This window comes from Marmota flaviventris, chromosome 4 (assembly GCF_047511675.1).
Source record: "Marmota flaviventris isolate mMarFla1 chromosome 4, mMarFla1.hap1, whole genome shotgun sequence".
Lineage (NCBI taxonomy): Eukaryota > Metazoa > Chordata > Mammalia > Rodentia > Sciuridae > Marmota > Marmota flaviventris.
The window spans coordinates 30612518-30632349 of NC_092501.1; the positions used below are offsets into that span (position 1 = coordinate 30612518).

The 19832-nt window shown below is 42.4% G+C and overlaps 1 pseudogene; it reads right to left on the reverse strand.

Annotated features, from left to right (window-relative positions):
• Positions 1-1759: 1759 nt before the first annotated feature.
• LOC114088505 (small ribosomal subunit protein uS13-like) lies at positions 1760-11493 on the reverse strand (annotated as a pseudogene).
• Positions 11494-19832: the final 8339 nt, after the last annotated feature.

The following is a 19832-nucleotide window of genomic DNA, read 5'->3' on the forward strand; positions in this document are numbered from 1 at the left end:
GCAATGTCACTGCAAAATGTCCTATTTCCACGAGTCCTTCCACTAAGCAACATGGGGTATGCTGGCAAGGAAATTGTCATACCTACTTGGCTAATGGCTCCCAGCAATCAGGAGTTACTTGAGCCAAGAACTGGTGCTAGAGGGCTCTCAGACACTTAGGCTTGGAATGAATCATCAGGGGTCTCTCTCTAGGTACTGAACTGGTATGGAGGAAGCTAGGCTCAGCAGTGCTGTCACCTGTGATGCTTTTTTTGTATCAATGAGGAGGGGGCAAAAGGCATCTAGTACAGATATATGATCAGTAGGATAGGGAAGATGGGGACTGGTTTTATTTTTTTCAGTATATAAACTATTTATTAACAGAAAAGACCTACAGACTCATTTCTTTTTCTTTTTTTTTAAATTTTTTATTGTTGGTTGTTCAAAACATTACATAGTTCTTGACATATCATATTTCACACTTTGATTCAAGTGGGTTATGAACTCCCATTTTTACCCCATATACAGATTGCAGAATCACATCAGTTACACATCCATTGATTTACATATTGCCATACTAGTGTCTGTTGTGTTCTGCTGCCTTTCCTATCCTCTACTATCCCCCCTCCCCTCCCCTCCCCTCCCCTCTTCTCTCTCTACCCCATCTACTGTCATTCATTTCTCCCCCTTGTATTATTTTTCCCTTTCCCCTCACTTCCTCTTGTATGTACTTTTGTATAACCCTGAGGGTCTCCTTCCATTTCCATGCAATTTCCCTTCTCTCTCCCTTTCCCTCCCACCTCTCATCCCTGTTTAATGTTAATCTTCTTCTCCTGCTCTTCGTCCCTACTCTGTTCTTAGTTACTCTCCTTATATCAAAGAAGACATTTGGCATTTGTTTTTTAGGGATTGGCTAGCTTCACTTAGCATAATCTGCTCTAATGCCATCCATTTCCCTGCAAATTCTATGATTTTGTCATTTTTTAATGCAGAGTAATACTCCATTGTGTATAAATGCCACATTTTTTTTTTATCCATTCGTCTATTGAAGGGCATCTAGGTTGGTTCCACAGTCTTGCTATTGTGAATTGAGCTGCTATGAACATCGATGTAGCAGTGTCCCTGTAGCATGCTCTTTTTAGGTCTTTAGGGAATAGACCGAGAAGGGGAATAGCTGGGTCAAATGGTGGCTCCATTCCCAGCTTTCCAAGAAATCTCCATACTGCTTTCCAAATTGGCTGCACCAATTTGCAGTCCCACCAGCAATGTACAAGAGTACCCTTTTCCCCACATCCTCGCCAGCACTTGTTGTTGTTTGACTTCATAATGGCTGCCAATCTTACTGGAGTGAGATGGTATCTTAGGGTGGTTTTGATTTGCATTTCTCTGACTGCTAGAGATGGTGAGCATTTTTTCATGTACTTGTTGCCTGACTGTATGTCCTCCTCTGAGAAGTGTCTGTTCAGGTCCTTGGCCCATTTGTTGATTGGGTTGTTTGTTATCTTATTGTCTAATTTTTTGAGTTCTTTGTATACTCTGGATATTAGGGCTCTATCTGAAGTGTGAGGAGTAAAGATTTGTTCCCAGGATGTAGGCTCCCTATTTACCTCTCTTATTGTTTCTTTTGCTGAGAAAAAACTTTTTAGTTTGAGTAAGTCCCATTTGTTGATTCTAGTTATTAACTTTTGTGCTATGGGTGTCCTATTGAGGAATTTGGAGCCCGACCCCACAGTATGTAGATTGTAGCCAACTTTTTCTTCTATCAGACGGCGTGCTACAGACTCATTTCTTCTTAGATACACCCACAGTGCGGCCGCGGCGCCCAGTGGTCTTAGTGTGCTGGCCTCGGACACGAAGGCCCCAGAAGTGGCGCAGTCCCCTGTGGGCCCTAATCTTCTTCAGTCGTTCTAGGTCCTCCCGGAGTTTATTGTCTAGACCATTGGCCAGAACCTTGTCAGGGGTAGAAGGAAGTTCTCCTTCAAAGAATAGCCTGACACTTACAAGAAACAGCCCCCTGGGAGACATCCTGCCTGGGAGACATCCTGCAGCCATCTATCTCCCTGAGACATCCTGCGGCCACCTGTCTTCCTGAAACATCCTGAGGTTATCTCACCTTGTGAAGACATCCAGCAACTGCAGATAAGAGAGCTTCCCCATCCCCAGCATATAAATACCCCTGTGTGAACAATAAAAGTTTGCAGCTTGATCAGAACTCCTGTCTTGCTGTCATATCTCGTGTTTCTTGTCCCTTCATTCCTCCCCACCTAGGTTCGCCACCCACGTTGATGTGTCCTGCCAGCCGGGACATTTGGCGCCCAATGTGTGCTCGAGCCTTTGACTGAGGGGGAATGCCATCCTCCGGGAAGACTTGGCCAAGCGGAGCTCGGAGCTCGCGATCGCCTCGGCAGACACCACCGAGAGACAGATCCAGGAGGAGAGTGGGGACGACGCACGGTGAGTGATCCACCATGGGACAAGCAGTTTCATCACATGATTTGTTTTTGTCAGGCCTCAAGGAGGCCCTCAAGACACAGGGGGCGTGTGTTAAGAAAAAGGACTTAAAATTATTCTTTTCATACATAGGAGAATTGTGTCCATGGTTTCTCCTTGAAGGGACCATTGATGGTAAAAGATGGCTTAGAGTAGGAGACTGTTTAAAAGATTATTATGAATCCTTTGGCCCAGAAAAGGTGCCTGTTCCCATCTTTTCTTACTGGAACTTAATTAATGAAATTCTTAAAAGTTCACCCTTTGACAATGGTACCTTAAAACTTGTCAGGATTGGGGAAGAGGCTATGCAAAAGACCTCTCGTCCCCCCTCGGCATGCCCTTCAGTTAGTATAGACATAGACCCTTCTCAGTCTCCCCAGGACCCTGGGAACCTTCCTGGTCCCCCTCAAAATCCCACCCTAATGAATAAGGCTCCAACGGTTACCAACCACCTTTATCCAGTTTTAAATCCCGGAGACACTTTGACCCCTGGGGAGGAGGCTACCTTGGAGAAGGAAGCAGCTCTCTACCATTCAGAAGACCCGCCACCTCTCAGGACCCCGCCACAGCCTATAGGACTTACACATCCACCTCCCTCCTATATCCCTCCTGCCTTTTGTGCTCCGGCCCTTCAGGGGCCAACTGCCCCCTCAGATATTTTTTCCCCACTTCCCTTGCCTAACCTGGCTCCCTTGCGAGAGTCTCTCCAACATAGACGGGAACAGATCCAACTTTTAAAAGAATTAAGATCCCTTGACTCTGAGCTCCGCTCATTAGCCTTAGGCACGGAGTCAACATGAGCTGGCCCAAGGCGGTCTAATACAAAGGCTAAGCCTTCCCAGTCACCCGCAGTCAGATAGATAAGCGTGCCCAGGCTGAGGACAAAGACTTAGACAAGGATCAAGAGGAGGAAGGGGGGGGGGGGAATGGCAAGAGGAAGATCAGGATGAGGAGGATGAGGAGTTCACCCCTAGGCAGGAAGGAACCCAGAGTGTCTACAAAAAATTAAGCCTGCGTTTTCTTGAAAAACTTAAAAAGGCTTGTGCTCACTATGGCCCCACTGCGCCTTATACATTGGCTTTATTAGAAAGCCACAGCACACAATGGCTTACTCCCAATGATTGGAAATTTTTAGCCTGAGTTACCCTCAATGCCGGAGACTTCCTGTTATGGAATGCAGATTTCAAAGAGCACTGTCGGGAAACTGCTCAAAAAAATTTAACTAAGGCCTCCTCTAAATCCTGGACTTATGTTAAGCTAGTGGGCAATGCGCCTTTTGACACTAACCCTAAACAGGCGCGTTTCCCTGCTGGACTTTTGGCGCAGATTCAGACGGCTGGCTTACATGCTTGGAGACGCCTCCCTCAAAAGGGCTCGGCTACCACTTCCCTGGCAAAAATTCGACAAGGGCCCGATGAGCCTTATAGCGACTTTGCTGCCCAGCTTAACCTAGCTGCGGAACGCTTGGTCCAAGCAAAAGCGAAAGCACCTTTGTAAAACATCTTGCCTTTGAAAACGCCAACGTGGCATGTCAGGATGTTCTTCGACCACATAAGGATAAAGGGGAACTTTCTGACTTTATTAGACTCTGTGCCAGGGTGGGTGTGGCCCATGCCATGGGTCTCGCCATAGGTGCCGCCTTTACCAAGGCCTTTCGCAATCCTGGCTCACGTACTTGCTTTACTTGTAAACAACCTGGCCATTTTGCATGCGAGTGTCCGACAGGCAAACAAAGCCTAGGGATAGCGTCTCCTCAAACCAGGGCTAAACCGCCCCCAGCCACCCTTTGCCCTAGTTGTGGTAAAGGTCGTCACTGGGCCAATGAGTGTAGATCTAAGACAAATGCCCTTGGACAGCCTATTTCTTCCTGCTTCTAAGGGAAACTCCCTGCAGGGCCAGCCCCTGGCCCCGACCTCCCCCAGGACAAACCCAGGGGCAATAAGGTTTGTTCCCTCCCAAACTCCCAACCTACCTCAAAATCCTTCTCCACAATTGCCTCCCTCCAACGAGCCACCCCAGGCAGGGCAGGATTGGAGCTCTGTGCCGCCACCGATACAATATTAGACTCAATGCAAGGGCCCCAGATAATACCCACTGGAATTATGGGTCCCCCTCCATCTCATACATGTGCCCTTATTCTTGGAAGAGCCTCTACTACCTTACAAGGTGTTCAGGTCTTCCCTGACATTATTGATAATGATTTCACTGGAGAAATAAAAATACTGGCCACAGCTATTAATGGAGTTGCGGCCATCCCAGCAGGAACAAGACTTGCACAATTAATACTCCTTCCCTTAGATTCAGGAGGCACTTCCACCACCCAAACCGTACCGCAGGGGACTGCCTCCTTGGGCTCCTCTGATGTGTATTGGGTTCAGCCCATTTCTCACAATAGACCCACCCTTACCTTACTTATTGAAGGAAAGGAATTCCAAGGAATTCTAGATACTGGAGCTGATGCCACAATTATTTCTCAAAAATACTGGCCATCAGGTTGGCCCCTCACCCCATCCTTGACTGACCTTAAAGGGATAGGACAGTCAAAAAATCCTCTGGTCAGCTCTAGGGCTCTTAGCTGGACTGATAAAGAGGGTAATAAGGGAACTGTCACTCCTTTCGTTGTTCCTGACCTCCCTGTTAACCTATGGGGCCGAGATATTTTGAGTCAAATGGAAGTTATTCTTGCCAGTCCCAATTCCATGGTGACTCATCAAATGCTTCATATGAATTTTGTCCCTGGTACAGGCCTTGGGAGACTGAGACAAGGACTGGTTGAGCCTATACAACCCATACAAAAAACAAATACATATGGACTTGGGTATTCGGATTTTTAGTGTCGGTCCCTGACCCTCCTGTACCCCATGCAGATAAGATTATTTGGGAGACTCAGACTCCTGTGTGGGTGGATCAGTGGCCCCTTACCCAAGAAAAATTGGAGGCTGCCTCCATGTTAGTGCAGGAACAGCTGGCAGCCGGCCATGTAGAGCCCTCAACCTCACCATGGAATACTCCTATTTTTGTTATCAAGAAAAAATCAGGCAAATGGCGCCTTTTACAAGATTTGCGTGCCATTAATAAAGTTTTGCGCCCGATGGGAACACTACAGCCAGGCATTCCCACACCAGTGGCTATTCCCAAAAACTATTGTAAATGGTTATTGACTTAAAAGATTGCTTTTTTACCATTCCTTTACATCCTGAGGATAGACCCTATTTTGCCTTTAGTCTCCCTCGCATTAATTTTCAGGGCCCTATGCAGAGATTTCAATGGAAGGTTCTTCCCCAAGGTATGGCCAACAGCCCTAGTCTTTGCCAAAAATACGTTGCTCAAGCAGTAGACCCTGTGAGAGAGTGATGGCCACAAATTTATATTTTACATTATATGAATGATTTGTTAATTGCTGCACCTAATACCCATGACCTTAATAATTGTTACTTGGACCTTTACAAAACCCTCACTACCTTGGGACTACAGATAGCTCCTGATAAGGTTCAAACACAGGACCCTTATACCTATTTGGGCCTTAAACTTCAAGATAATCAGATCCAAATTCCTAAAATACAACTACGTGTGGACCATCTTCACACCCTTAATGATTTTCAAAAATTACTGGGGGATATTCAATGGTTAAGACCATATTTAAAATTACCCACTTGTGTACTTTTGCCCCTTAATGATATTTTGAGAGGTGATTCCCACCCCTCCTCCCCTCAAAAGCTTACTCCCAAGGCACGACAGGCATTAAACCAAGTCACAGAAGCCATTGCCCAACAGTTTGTTACACAAATTTCTTATAACCTTCCTCTGGTTCTGGTTATTTTACACACTCTTCATACACCCACAGGAATATTTTGGCAGCGAGATCCACATTTTAAAAATAAAGGCTGCCCCTTGCTTTGGGTCCATTTACCCACCACATCCTCCAAGGTTATTACTGTTTATCCTGCTCAGGTAGCTTCTATTATTATTAAAGGTCGCTTGCTTTCTCGACAACATTTTGGCAAAGACCCTGATAATATTTTAATTCCATATACTAAGGACCAAACCCAATTTTTACTACAGACAGGGGATGAATGGGGTATTGCCCTATCAGGCTTTTTGGGAACAATTGATAACCACCTCCCCAATGACCCCCTTTTACATTTTGCCCAATTACATCCATTTATTTTTCCCAAAATTACTCAAAAGGCTCCCATTCCTCAAGCCCTTACTGTCTTTACAGACGGTTCCAGTAATGGCCGTGCGGCCTTTGTTGTCAATAACCAGCCTACCACCTTTGATACTGTCTATCAGTCAGCACAGCTTGTGGAATTGTTTGCCATAACACAAGTTTTTATAACATTTTTTGATAAGCCTGTTAATATTTATACAGACAGTGCCTACATTGCTCATTCTGTGCCCCTGCTGGAGATTTCACCCGCCATTAAGGCTTCTTCGAATGCGGCCTTTCTGTTTCACCAGCTTCAGCAGCTAATTCAGGCCAGACAACACCCATTTTTCTTAGGACACATCAGGGCACACTCAGATCTTCCCGGCCCTCTAACACAAGGTAATGCCTAAGCTGATGCAGCAACTTGTTCCATCTTTCCAATTTTTGTTGGCTCCGTTCAAAAGGCCACAGAGTTACACAATCTTCACCATCTAAATTCCCAGAGCCTTCGATTACTTTGTAAAATTACCAGGCAACAGGCACGAGAAATAGTAAAAGCATGCCCTGCTTGCGCTGTCTCTCTCCCCATTCAACACTTGGGAGTTAACCCCCGAAGATTACTGCCCAATCAGGTTTGGCAAATGGATGTTACTCATTTTCCTGAATTTGGAAAAACCAAATATATACACGTTTCTGTAGATACCTTCAGCGGCTTTATTTTTGCATCACCACATTCTGGAGAGGCTACCAAAGATGTCCTTTCTCATCTTGTTTCAGCTGTTGGGAAAAGTATAAACGGCAGCCTTACCCCAGAGAAAAAATCCCAACATGGCGCCTAAGCACCTCTTCTTCCTACCTTCTTCTTTTCTGCAGTGGCGCGAAAAGTTCCCGCCCGTGTGAACTCTCCCGCCGACACCAATTTCAAATCTCGCTGGCGGGGAACCTTAGCCCCAATGAGAACTAATTCCTGGGCTCCGGAGCTGATATCTGGAAGAACTTGCCAATAAACGGGTTGCCTGCCATTTATCTAAGCCCTACCATCTCCCCCTTAGTTCTATATAAGCACACAGCTTTTTGCAATAAAATTGGAATTCTCCCTGCGAAGTGTCTTTGCGTGGGGAATTCTTTCATCAGCCTTTTCCGTAATGGGTAAACCAATACATATTAAAACAGATAATGGTCCTGCATATACCAGTGCCAAGTTTAAACAGTTTTGTGCTACCTTACAAATTTGTCATACTACTGGAATTCCATACAACCCTCAGGGCCAAGGCATTGTGGAACGTGCCCACCTTACCTTAAAAACTTGGCTAACCCGCCTAAAGGCTTCCGCCCTTGTATTTACCACTCCCAGGGATCGCCTTAACCATGCATTATTTGCCCTTAATTTTCTTACCCTAGACAGTGAAGGCCATTCGGCCACAGACAGACACTGGCATCACTGGCATTCCAATTCTGTTCGCCCACCTGTTATGTGGCGTGATCCCCTTACAAATAAATGGAAAGGCCCAGATCCTGTCCTCATCTGGGGACGAGGCTCAGCTTGTGTTTTGGACCAAGAGCAAGCAGCCCCAAGATGGTTACCAGAACGCCTGGTTAAACAGGTTAATGACTTACCTCAACCCAGGGACGGAGAATGAAAGAATTCCCCACGCAAAGACACTTCACCGGGAGAATTCCAATTTTATTGCAAAAAGCTGTGTGCTTATATAGAACTAAGGGGGGAGATGGTAGGGCTTAGATAAATGGCAGGCAACCCGTTTATTGGCAAGTTCTTCCAGATATCAGCTCCGGAGCCCAGGAATTAGTTCTCATTGGGGCTAAGGTTCCCCGCCAGCGAGATTTGAAATTGGCGCCGGCGGGAGAGTTCACACGGGCGGGAACTTTTCGCGCCACTGCAGAAAAGAAGAAGGTAAGAAGAAGTCCTTAGGTGCCATGTTGGGGTTTTTCTCTGGGGTATGGCTGCCGTTTATACTTTTCCCAACAGAGACCCTCCCCCTGAGGACAAATTTTCCTCTTTTGCAGATGCAGCCAACAATCTGTGTGAGGATCCTGCTTAAGGCACTTCTGCTGAACAGGTTTGTACACGGAGGCCTTGACCCTCCACCTTCCAACATCATGGAGTACCTTTTTGGCCCCCCCTGCGAATGCAAGGGAGGATCTTGGACTCAGGCTCCCACTAGTTGGACCCAGACTGCTGACTGCGTGACTAAGGTGGCTTACTTCCGTGCCGAGGTTGACCATAAACTCGGAGGAGTTCATCAGCCTAAATGGGTATGTGTTAACAAGCCAAAGATTATTCCCCCTAGTACAAGTAAAGCTCTCCAAAATTGTTCTGCAACTTGTACGCATACCCAGGCGATGCATGTCTCTTGTTATGCGTCGGCCTCAATTTGTGTTAAAAAGCAGGGAGAACAATTTTTTGAAGCCACCCTAACTAAAACTCATGCAGCAGGGGGGACCACTATTCATTATACCCCCGTTCTCTTTGGCCGGGGAGGAGAAGGCATATACACCAAGCTACAGTCAGCTGGGTGCCAAGGCACTGTCGGTAAACCCTCCTGCTGGCCCATTAAGGCCCCTACAGGGGTCTCTGATGGTGGAGGACCCACTGATGCTGTCAAGCATCTTCAGATAATCAAACTTTTGAAACCCCAAATCCCTGAGCTCACATATCATCCCTTAATGCTGCCTAAATCCCAGCTCCCAGATTTAGATACCAATACATTAGATATTTTGGAAACTACCTTCTCCTTGCTTAATAATTCCAACCCCACCCTTGCTGGTGATTGCTGGCTCTGCATGACAGCAGGGGCAATCATGCCTATGGCAGTTCCTATTAATTCTATCATAGACAATGATAATACATGCCAACCCGGATTTCCTTTTAAAGTACAGCCTATAGGCACTTTTACATTATGTCTTTTAGGCGCGATGCAGAATAATACCTATGATATTGATGTTGGAGTTACTTCCTTTGGAAATTGCTCAACAGTACAAAATTATTCCTCACCCACCCCACCTCTTTGTCCCCCCAATGGCACAGTTTTTATGTGTGAAGGAAACTCGGCCTTCCCCTGGCTTCCAGCAAATTGGACCGGTGGCTGTGTTCTTGCCTTATTACTCCCTGATATAACTATTGTCCCAGGAGACGAACCTCTACCCATTCCTAGCCTAGACACCTTAGTCAAAAGACACAGGCGGGCAATACAGGCCTTACCACTCCTTGCCAGCCTTGGAATAACAGCTGCTGTGGGCACAGGTACAGCTTACTGTCGCCTGTCTCAACAACTTATAAATGATGTACAAACTCTATCAGGAACCATTAAAGATTTGCAGGACCAAATAGACTCCCTGGCAGAAGTGGTCCTTCAAAACAGACGAGGCTTAGATTTGCTGACAGCTAACAAGGGAGGTATTTGCTTGGCCCTCGGGGAACAATGCTGCTTTTATGCCAATAAATCAGGCATAGTACGCACTAAAATTAAGCAGCTTCAAGAAGATCTAGAAAAGAGACGAAGGGAACTATTTGAAAATCCCCTCTGGACTGGGCTTAATGGATTTCTACCCTACCTTCTTCCCCTATTAGGTCCTTTGTTGGGTTTACTTTTAATGGTGTCCATAGGACCCTGCATTATAAACAGGCTGGTACAATTTATTAAAGAACAGATTAATATTTTGGCCTCTAAGCCCATACAGGTACACTATCATCATCTGGAGATGGAAGACTGTGCTGCCAACATTTAAAAGGATGTTCTACCCTTCTCACAGGCTTATTTCTTAAGTTTACATCCCCACAGATCTCTCTTTCTTATATAAAAGTATAAGTAACAGCTCTGACCAACCATCTTCTGCCCTTGCCATAAGGGTTCGCTCCTCCATGGGCCCCTCCGCTTGGGGGAGGACGCACCCATGGAGTGAGGACGTTAGGCCATAATAACGGAGGGTGCAGGAAGGACTGCAGGAGGATAGATCCACGGATCCCAAAACCCAAGACCTCTGAGTGACATGCTCTGGTGCATGGCGGTTGGCATGCTTCCCCCTCAAAGCTGTCTCCTCCAAAAACATGCCTAGGCCACGAAATCTCCTAGTGAAGATGCTCGCTCAGATCAGGAGATATTCTAAGTCCTCCTAGAGGAACAGAGCCTCTATCACCCCCTAAAAACATGGCCAATAAGGTATGGTCAAATATTTTATATAAGAAAGGGGGAAATGTCAGGGGCTAGAAGGAAGTTCTCCTTCAAAGAATAGCCTGACACTTACAAGAAACAGCCCCCTGGGAGACATCCTGCCTGGGAGACATCCTGCAGCCATCTATCTCCCTGAGACATCCTGCGGCCATCTGTCTTCCTGAAACATCCTGAGGTTATCTCATCTTGTGAAGACATCCAGCAACTGCTGATAAGAGAGCTTCCCCATCCCCAGCATATAAATACCCCTGTGTGAACAATAAAAGTTTGCAGCTTGATCAGAACTCCTGTCTTGCTGTCATCTCTCATGTCTCTTGTCCCTTCATTCCTCCCACCTAGGTTCGCCGCCCACGTTGATGTGTCCTGCCGGCCGGGACAGAACCTGGCTGTATTTTCCATCCTTTATATCCTTCTGTCTGTTCAAGAACCAGTCTGGGATCTTGTACTGTTGTGGATTCTGCATAATGGTGATCACACGTTTTCAACCTCATCTTCAGTGAGTTCTCCAGCCCTCTTGGTGAGGTCAGTGTCTGCTTTCCTCAACACCACATGAGCATACCTTCGCCCCACACCCTTAATGGCAGTGATGGCAAAGGCTATTTTCCGCTGTCCATCGATGTTTGTGTTGAGTACTCGCAAAAAGTGCTGGAACTTTTCAGGAATCACTAGAGACATGGCAGCAGCAGAGCGTGTAGGCCTCCTGTGTAAGCGGGGACTGGTTTTAAAGGAAAGGAAATAAAATGCTAATACCTTCAGGACACCTCCCCCTCCTCCAACCTGTTGCCAGGGTTACCTGCCTCCATGGAACTGTTCTTCCCAACAAAGATTTGTTAATGAATGACCCCTGGACTGCTCATCTGAACCCCTGGAAGGGTCCTTGTCCACCTTTTGATCAAGGTAAGATAAGGGGAGAGAGGGTATGAGAACAAAGGAAATCTAAAAATCTATCAAAGGAGCAGGACACCCCTACTCCCTTGGGCACCAACTTCCAACTCAGATCCCTTCCTCTACCTCTGAGGATCTCTCTCTCTCTCTCTCTCTCTCTTTCTCTCTCTCTCTTCTCTTCTCAATAAAACTTTTTGCTCTTGCCTCCGTGTTTCTTAGGTGTTCAATCTTTGACACCAGGGAAACGGGACTTGAATTCTCAACACCTGCATCATCGTCATCCACATAGTCATCTTCAATACTGCTAAGGACGGACATTTGGGTTCAGGTCAACCTCTAGCTTCCGGAAGCCCTTGGAGACCACACCTGGCTGGATGTCCAAGATACCCTGAGGGAGGCTGGGCCCCTGCTGTTAGCAGTAAAGCATGGCAGAACCTTACAGTGGCTTCACTTTCTGGAAATAGACAAGTTGAACAATAGGCTGCTGAAGCACATACCAGAAAATCCAGCAATTTTAGAAAGTGTGGGCGGGTATGCCAGGGGATAGGGTATTCTCAGTGGCATCACAGTGCAGCTGGCCCTTCCTTACCAGGTCTAAGATCATCCTCTCCTTCTCCTGCCCAGAAGATCTCTTCAGCAAATAGATAATTCTCCTTTTGAAAAGATCCCAAGGTGGTTTCCCTGCAGGGGGCCCAGCCGTGCCTAGGAATCCATGCTTCTTATTCTATCTTTGTTTCCAGGTGGGAAGAGGCTTTCAGGACCAACCGTCATTGATACATGATGGATGAGAAAGAACATTGCCAATGCCACTCAGCAATGGGAATTGGAAGGGAGGTGAAGATGTTGATCATTTGAGCATGAGGGGATTACAGCTGAGGAAGGAATGCCCAGACCCTAGGGTGTTCAGGATGAAGGGGTTGACGAGGACCTTGGCATGTGGCTTGTTTCTTTCTCCTGATCTCACAGATACACCTCCAGAGGGTCACGTCTTGGAATTCTGCTTCCTCAGTGGCAGTGCTCTGTTCTGGTGCCGAGTTGTTCAAGAGGAACAGTTTCAGAGAGGGATGAGGTGTTTGGCATGATCTGTCTGGAGATTGACTTTTTTCCTTGGGTCTCAGGAAGCATTTGCATGCACACTGCATCCTAGATACTGGCCCTCTGACTGTGTAGCTCTTAACTTGCTTGCTGCAGGATATCTTGAAAAGCACCCCCCCCCCCCAGGCTGGATACATTTTATACTAACAAAATTAGGAATGGACAAATTCCAGAAAAAAGAAAGCTCTTCAGCCCACAAACCCAAATTCTTTGATTCTTTGCAAATATGAAATTGTTCTTCAAATGGATTAATGTCTTAGGTATCTGAGGAGAATTAGGATTTAGCCAGCCTGGAGGTACCTGTCCTTAGAAGATGAATGAAGCCCTTCACCAGGGCCAGGGGTATTTTACCAGAACTAGCCCAGCAGTGCACAGTGCCACCTAGTGGTGAGCCTGCACAGGAGGGTTTTCCCTCTAAAAACCCTCTGCACAAAACTGGCTGAACCACAAGAGGGTAAAGCATCCCTTTCAGCCATAAAGATCCAACAGCAACTACCACACTTTTTTTTTACATCTCTCTGATTTATGAGGTCTTGCCTCTCTTAACTTACAGTTTCCTCTTCTGTACAATAAGGTCAACCTGGTGAACCTGAACTTCCCTTTCTGAACTGGTTTCTTTATGTGGATCAAAATCCCCTTTTATTTCTTCCCCTGATACTTCCTCTTTCTCTACTTGGAAATAAAGAAAAAAAAAAGAAGAAAGTTTTTATTATGTAATGGTAATCTTGTTCTTAGTTAATTTACATTGTTGGAGCAGGCTTAGCCCGCGATGTGTCTGGCAGGCAGAAGTGTAAGTTGCCTATGGATTGCATAATGCAGTTCTAAAACAGGCAGCCTGCTTAAGAAATGATATGAGAATGTGACCTTTTTTTTTTTTTTCCAAATTGTGAAAGCTACATTACAGTATATTGAGAACTGGAAATAATACGGACTTCACTTCCATCACCCAGTAGTATCACAGCAGGATTCCAGATGTTACAGTTTGAGATTCTTGTTATTTCACACTTCATTCAGGTGCTATCTTCTGCAGCTGGGAATTAAATTTCATTTGCTCTGAAATACAGTCAATCAAACAAGAAAGTATGGTATGGCAGGACGACCGACTAACTGGTTATTCAGAACGGTCCCTTTGTGAGAGTGATTAGATGTGTTCATTCTCCAACAGCACCGGCTATTAGCACCTTTTTCCATTTTGCCCATTTCATAGCAATAAGGATAACTATTTCGGTGTGCATTTCTTGATTTACCTCTGAGGACGAACATTTCACAGTCTTCGTGACTGTTTATATTTTTCTCTGAATTTTTTATTCCTCTCCTTTGCTTATTTTTATTACCTTGTTTATAGATTTCTTTCTTATTAATTTGAAGGAGTTATTTACATACTAGCAACATTTACAATTTGTTGTAGTTTGCAAATATTCTCTCCCAGTCTATTCATCTTTTGGATTTGTTTTTCATATTTTAAATGTTTACAGGGTAGAACCTTAGTTTTTCTCTATGGCTTTCAAGTTTTCAGTGTTTCATAAAGGGACAGCCAGCACCCTAATGTTAAATAAATTTTTTAAATTTTCTATTATAATAGTTCTGGTTTTTTTTTTTGTATTTGTGTCTTTAAACTCCAAGGAGTTTATTGTTGTTTAAAGTGTGAGTAGTAAAAAGCAAAGTTCTAACTTTGTTTTTGTCCAAAGTTAGAACCACCCTCAACCCCACCCTTTTCAGAGAGAGTATAAAATGCCACAGTCTTTGGGGGACTACAATTTGGCCACAACTATTTGATTAAGGTGCACATACCATTTGATCCAGCAATCCTACCTCTAGAAATGTCTTTTACAGAAATAAAAAGCATCAGCATATAACATTTCACATGTAAGGTGCTACATCATGTCATTTCTTTTAATATAGCTCCAAAATCTAGAATTACCATGAATGTACAGGAAGAATGCTGTAATAAATTAAAGCAGATCGATTCTATGAAATATTATGAGCTATTTAAAATAAATTAGTAGCTCCCAACATATATTGACTTAGAAAAGTGATCATGTTAAGTGGGGAAAGAAAAGTTACATGACATTAAAAAATACTTTATGTCTGAATATGAATAGGAAAAAAAACATAAATCCTGGGCACAGGGGCACACACCTGTAATCCCAGCTACTCAGGAGGCTAATCAAGAGTATCACTTGAGTGCAGGCATTGGATCAGTCTGAGCATGGTAGGATCCCATCTCAAAAATAAAATAAAATTAACCCATCATGAAATTATCATTGATTTTTCTTTTTTTTAAATTTGTTTTTAGATATACACGACAGAAGAGTATATTTTGACATATTATACATACATGGAATATAACTTATTCTAATTAAGATCCCATTCTTGCAGTTACACATGGTGTGGAATTTCACTGGTCCTATGTTCATATATGAACATAGGAAAGTTATATCTTTATCATTGGTTTTCTTAAGGAGAAGGAATTGGAAGGTCATTGGACTATAAAGAGCAGAGATTATTAATTTTTTAAAAAATATCTTTTCAATTGTAGATAAATACACAGTATCTTTATTTATTTTTATGTGGTGCTGAGGATCGAACCCAGTGCCTCACACACACAGGCGGTGCTTTGCCACTGAGCTTCAGCCCCAGACCCAAGATTATTAATTTTTATTTTGTAGACTTTTTTAATATTTATTTTTTGGCTTTAGGTGGACACAATTTCTTTATTTTATTTCTATGTGGATCGAACCCAGTGCCTCATACATGCTAGGTGAGCACTCTACCACTGAGATACAACCCCAGCCGCTAGACTTTTTTTTTTTTTTAATACAACAAATCAAGAAAGAAATCTTGTCACTAACTGGTTAATTCTCATAAAAGAGAACTTGTTTAACCTACGGGAGAAAGAAGGATCAATGCTCACATTTTGCCTTCTAAAAGGGCAAAGGGAGATGAGACAAGTGTTTCATGCATGGGAAGGTAGGTAAGTTTCAGAAGGAATAAGCTCCTATGTTGTCAGGGTAGAATGAGAAGCGGCAGACAGGCATCTCAGGAAGACTGATTTTAGCACATGAAGTAAAGTTCTAATCACTAGAAGTGTCCAAAAACTGAAGCATCTGTCACACTGAGTTTGAGTTTTCCATTGCTAGAAATATCAAGCCGAGGCTAGGTGACCATCTGTCATGTGTGCTGTGGAATAAATTTCTAAATTTAACTGGAGGTTGGACTAGATAATTCTACCAATTTTCAGTGCTAAAGTTTGAGTGATTTTTAAAAATATTTTTATCAGTTATTGATGGATCTTTATTTATTTATTTATTTATGTGTAGTGCTGAGAATCAAACCCAGTGCCTCACACATGCTAGGTAAGGGCTCTACCACTGAGCCATAACCCCAGCCCCAAGTTTGATGATTTTAACATTTGAAAAACTTCATTAAAATATAATATTCAAAAGTATGTGGCACACTCCAGTAATCCCTGTTATTCTGGAGGCTGAGGCCAGAGGATCTTGAGTTCAAAACCAGCCTGGGCAACTTAGAGAGGCCCTAGTCTCAAAATAAAATTTAAAAATGTACTGGAGGAGCAGTTCAGTGGTAGAGCATTTGCCTAACATGTGTGAGGCCCTGGGATTAATTCCCAGTATAAAACACACACACAAAAAAACCAATCAATCAATCAATCAAACTTAGAAATCATCCTCACCTGCATATAAAGTTCCAATATTCATAGAGGGAACCATTATATTATAGATGGGGTATTTGATTAGAAACTTATATCATGTTGTGTTCCTAAACTGTTTAAATTTCTATCATTAATGTATTAATTTTGCAATAAAACTCACTAAAATATAAATATCCATCCTCAGCAGATTTCCAGTAAAGAGTGGTATATTTAACTGCTTGACAGCGTGGACACAGTGCACTAAATATAGATCATAGTTTTTCTTTCTTTTTCTGATGGTGTTTTATTTTTCTTTTTTAATATTGCCAGTTGCTTTCATCCCAAAAGTAAATGCAAGGCCCTTCCATTACGGAAGCATTAAGGCTCCGTGAAAAGCATATTTGGAGATAAAATAAATTAATAAATACATAAACACTTCTACTTTAAGAAGCATGAGAGTTTTTTTGTTAAAGAATCTTTCAAAAATGAAGACAAAGCAGCTCAGGAACCTGAAGCAGGAGGATCACAAGTTCAAAGCCACCCTCAGCAACTTAGCAAGATCCTGGCTATAAATAAAACATTAAAAAGGGCTTGGGATATGGTTCAGTGGTAAGAACCCCTAGGTTCAATCCTGGGGGGGGGAAAAAGACAAAATATTTTTTCAGACATAAAAAACTAAAAGACTTTGTGACTAGCAGATTCACAGTACAAGAGATGAATAAGGAAATCCTTTAGGTAAAAGGAAAGTATGGATCTACATATACAAAAAACATCTTGAAAAAGAAAACAAATCATTCTAACAGGAGTGAGATGGAATCTCAGTATAGTTTTAATTTGCATTTCTCTAATTGCTAGAGATGTTGACCATTTTTTATATATTTGTTGACCATTCATATTTCTTCTTTTAGAAGGGTCTGTTCCATTTCTTTGCCCATTTATTGATTGGGTTATTTGGTTTTTTTTTTGGTGTTAAGCTTTTTGAGTTCTTTGTATATCCTGAAAATTAATGCTCTATCTGATTGGAGGTGGCAAAGATTTTCTCCCATTCTGCAGGCTCTTTCTCCGTGTTCTTGACTGTTTCTTTTGCTGTGAAGAAGCTTGTAGTATGGAGATTCCTCAAAAAACTAGGAATGGAACCACCATTTGACCCAGTTATCCCACTTCTTGGCATATATTCAAAGAACTTAAAATCAGCATACTACAATGACATGGCCACATCAATGTTTATAGCAGCACAATTCACAATAGCTAAGCTATGCAGCCAACCTAGGTGTACATCAACAGAGGAATGGATAAAGAAACTGTGGTATATATACACAGAGGAATATTACTCAGTCATAAAGAAGAATGACTTATGACATTCGCAGTAAATGGATGGGTCTGGAGAATATCATAATAAGTGAAATAAGCTAACCCCCCCAAACCTAAGGTCAAATGCTTTCAGATATGTGAAAGCTAAACCACAAAAAAGGTGGGGGTGGGGTGGGGATAAGAGAATTCCAGTAGATTAGACAAAGAGGAATAAAAGGAAGGAAGGGAGAATAGGAATAGGAAAGGCAGTAAAATAAATCCAACATAATTTTCCTGTGTATTCATATGAAAAACCTAAATGAATCCCACCATCATGTCTACACACAAGAATGGGGTCCTAATTAGAATAAGATATATTCCATGCTTGAATAATTTTTTCCATAGCTTTATTGAGGTAGATTTGAAGTACAATAAAATACACATATTTGAAGTATGCAATTTAATCAGTTTTGACATATATGTAACCTATACAATTAATATAAAAAGCATTTCAATTACTTTTTTTTTTTTTGGTACTGGGATTGAACTCAGGGGCACTCAACCACTGAGCCACATCCCCAGCCTTATTTTATATTTTATTTAGAGACAGGATCTCACTGAATTGCTTAGTGCCTCGTTGAGTTGCTGAGGCTGGCTTTGAACTCACAATCCTGCCTCAGCCTCCCAAGCCACTGGGGATTACAGGCATGTACCACCATGCCCAACTTCCATTACTTTTTTTAAAATTTGAAATCATGCAGACTGTGTTTCCTGCATGATTTATTACATTAGAAATCAATTACCTTAAGATATATAGAACCACACCCCCACATCAACTATTTCAAAATTAAATGGCGCACTTATAGAGATCTCTGAGGTCAAGGAAAAAAGCACAAGAAAAGTAAATAAAAATGCTTTGCATTAAATGGTAACAAAAGCTGAAAGTATCAGGATCTCTGAGATCAAACAGTATTCAGATGAACATTTATAACTTAAAGTACTTGTATCAGAAAGCAGCTAGAATAACAAATTACTTTAAAATTAAGTAGTAGGATTACTTTAAAATAAGAGTAGGAGCAGAAATATATGAAATAGAGAATAAATAATACAGCTAAAATTTGATAAAAATCAAGTAAGTCTAATCAGGAAAAAAAGCAAGAACACAAAAATTAATATTGAAGGAAAGAGAACTATCAAAATAACCCTACAGATGCTAAAAATATATTAAGGTAATATTAAAATTGTACACCAACATATGTGATAGCTTATATAACATGGTCTATATTAGAGAAGAATTCGTGTGCTGCTGAGAAGAAAGTGTATTCAGTCATTGATGGATGAAATATTCTACATGTCTGTTAAGTCTAAATTATTGATTGTATTATTGAGATCTATAGTTTCTTTATTTAGTTTTTGTTTGGAAGATCTAGCCAGTGGTGAGAGAGGTGTGTTAAAATCACCCAGTATTATTGTATTGTGGTCTGATTTCTGAAGTTGAGAAGGATTTGTTTTATGTACGTAGATGCTCCATTGTTTAGGGCATAAATATTTATAATTGTTATGTCTTGTTGATGTATAATTCCTTTAAGCAGTATGGAATTTCCTTCTTTGTCCCTTCTGATTAACTTTGGCTTGAAGCCCACTTTATCTCACGTAAGCATAGAAATACCTGCTTGTTTACAGGATCTGTGTGATTGATGTTTTTTCTATCATTTCACCTTCAGTCTGGGGATGTTTTTGCCCATGAAGCAAATCTCTTGGAAATTCATATTTCCAAGCATATTGTTGGGTCTTGTTTTTACATCCAATCTGCCAGTCTATGTCTTTTGATTGATGAGTTCAAGGTTATTATTGAGATATGATTTGTGTTCCTGTTAATTTTACTTTATTTCTAGTTTTCAATTTGAATTAGTTTCTTCTTTGATTGACTGTTCCTTTAGTGTAGTTCCTCCCTTCACTGGTTTTCTTTTTTTTTTTTTTTTTCATTTCATCTTCATAGAATATTTTGTAGAGAATATTCAGAAGTGTAGGCTTTCTGCTTGCAAATTTTTTGACTTTTATTTATCATAAAAGGTTTTCATTTCATCTTCAAAGCTAAAGC